The 2449-nt window shown below is 41.4% G+C and overlaps 1 pseudogene; it reads left to right on the top strand.

Moving 5' to 3' along the window:
• The first annotated feature begins 1546 nt into the window (after positions 1–1546).
• On the top strand, positions 1547–1890 carry LOC118758599 (large ribosomal subunit protein eL33-like; annotated as a pseudogene).
• The last annotated feature ends 559 nt before the right edge of the window (positions 1891–2449 follow it).

Raw genomic sequence — 2449 nt, forward strand, 5'->3', positions numbered from 1 at the left:
TTTTGGCCTGCTCTAGCTTAGGCTGTTGTGGACATTTGGGGAGTAAGCCAGCAAGTGGAAGATTTCTCCCTCTGTAACTCTACCTTTCAAATTTTTTTTTTTAAGTTCTTAATAAAATAAAAGGTATGTTTACTATGTTGCATAAATTTTTAAAAATTCATAAATAGTTCTGTGTATGTGTTTTGTAAGAACTAGGCAAAGTGGTGTGGGCTACTTGAGAAGGCTGATTGATACCAAAATAAAGTTTAATTATTATTTATAATTTGCACATCACATTTGGCAAAAATGAGTTGAGGAGGTCAGCACTGTTATATATTGAGTGAAGCCACTGTCTGCAGCACCAGCATCCCCTGTGGGTGTTGGTTCAATTCCAGCTGTTCCAGTTCTAGACCAGATCCCTGATAATGCACCTGGGAAAGCAGTGGACAATGACCCAACTGCTTGGACCTTGCACCCGTGTGGGAGATATAAAAGAAGCTCCAGGCTCCTGGCTTTAGACCAATCTGATTCCAGCTGTTGGCAGCTGTTTGAGAAGCAAACCAGAAGATGAAGGATTTTCCCCTTTCTCTTTCTCTCTTTCTCCTAGTGTCTTTCTGAAACTCTTTCAAGTAAGTAAAAAATTTTGAAAAACCATGAATGGGGATCCCAGAACTCCTAACGCTCCTGGAAGGGCCCACCCTGCTCTTGCTCAGTCCTTAAGGCCTTGGCTTTAGTGTCCCAGGACTACTCATATATTTACGGCATTCAGATGAGCAGCCCAGAACTCATGGGTTTCCCCAGCATCCAGGCTCAGCAAATCTCCTTTTGTTACTTAACTTCTCATTTCCTCTCTAACCTTTCCTTTTGCTGCTGGAATCCGTGCTCAGTCTTCAGCAAAAGTCATTACTTTGTCCATCGCTTCTCTGGTTGCTCTTTGGTTCTTTTTATCTCTCACCACCATCACACTTCCTGGCTTGGAGGTAACTAAGTAAGAAAGACATCCTGCGTCCTTTGGTTGTCTCCACACTGTTCTCTAACCCATTTGTACAAGTCCCAGCTGCAGAATTTGCATCATCAGATGTGGTTACAGAGTGATCCCTAGTACCTTCCTCTTCATCCTTCAACATTTTGGCTCCTGCCTCACTGTCACTCTGTTGGTAGACCTCCCATAATTCTTGGTGATTTCAATATTCAAGATCCCTCCAGTACTTTGATGTCTTAGTTTTCTGACCTCCACCACCTAGGTTCAAATTTTCATTCCTGCCCTAGCCACTCATTCCCATGCCATATCCTAAACCATATTATTGTTGGTAACTGCCATCTCTCTAAGATTTGCATGCATGACCCTGCTCTTATGCGGCTAGCTTACAGGCTCTAGGTCCCTGACTTTTAAGTTCCTTTTCCCCCTATAAGAACACACCATCTCTTGATCTAACTGGTCTTTGGTGATCCCTGACTTTCTCAAGTCCTTCCTTTTATCCATATCCAAACTAAATTCCATAGCTCCTCTTTCCACCATCTTGGAGCCTTGGAGGCCTGCTGGGAACAGGACTTCTGGAAGACAACAATGTCTGGAAGACTGTGGTGCAAGGTCATTTTTGCTGGCTACAAGTGAGGTTCCAGAACCAAAGGCAGCACACGGTACTGCTTAAAATTGAAGGTGTGTATGCCCTGGATGAAACTGAATCCTACTTGTGCAAGAGGTGTGCCTACGTGTACAAAGCAAACATAGTGACTCCTAGCAGTAAATCTAACAAAAGCAGAGTCATCTGGGGAAAGGGAACTCACGCTAATGGAAACAGTGACATGGCTTGTGCCAAGTTCTAAAGCAGCCTGCCTGCAAAGGCCACTAGGCACAGAATCTGAGTGATGCTATACCCCTCAAGAATTGAAACTATTGAAAATAAATGAATGGAGTCCAGCTACTTATTGTCCAGATGGGTTGAACAGTTTCTTGGGGAGACCATTTCTGGTCCGAAGTCAGAGCTGGTATAATATCATCACAGTCAATTAAGAGTCCCAATATAACATCAACAGCAATTTGCAATATTATGGAATTGACATAGTTTTGAGTATCCAGTATGTTAAAAAACAAAACAAAACAAAACAAAAAAAAACAACAAAAACAAAAACAAAAAACCAAAAAACAAAGAACAAAATAACAAAAAACAAGTCCTAACCACAACCTATGATTAGCTCATTGACATCTCAGTTTTAGTTTATATATAGGACTCCATGCTTAATATATGTTTGCAAGGAAAGAATCTTGATTGAATTTGAACTGTAATGCTGCATCAAGGTGGAGGAATCCACCAGGGGGGAGGGGAGGGGGAGAGGGAGGGGGATTCCCAATAAAAAAGTAAAAAAAAAAAAAAAAAAAGAAAAGAAATGAATGAAAAAAAATTCTATAGTCCATCTTTATAATCACTCTGTTGAACACCCCTCAGCTCTGTTGTTTCTACTCTCTCTG

The sequence above is a fragment of the Ochotona princeps genome, chromosome 4, assembly GCF_030435755.1.
Source record: "Ochotona princeps isolate mOchPri1 chromosome 4, mOchPri1.hap1, whole genome shotgun sequence".
Lineage (NCBI taxonomy): Eukaryota > Metazoa > Chordata > Mammalia > Lagomorpha > Ochotonidae > Ochotona > Ochotona princeps.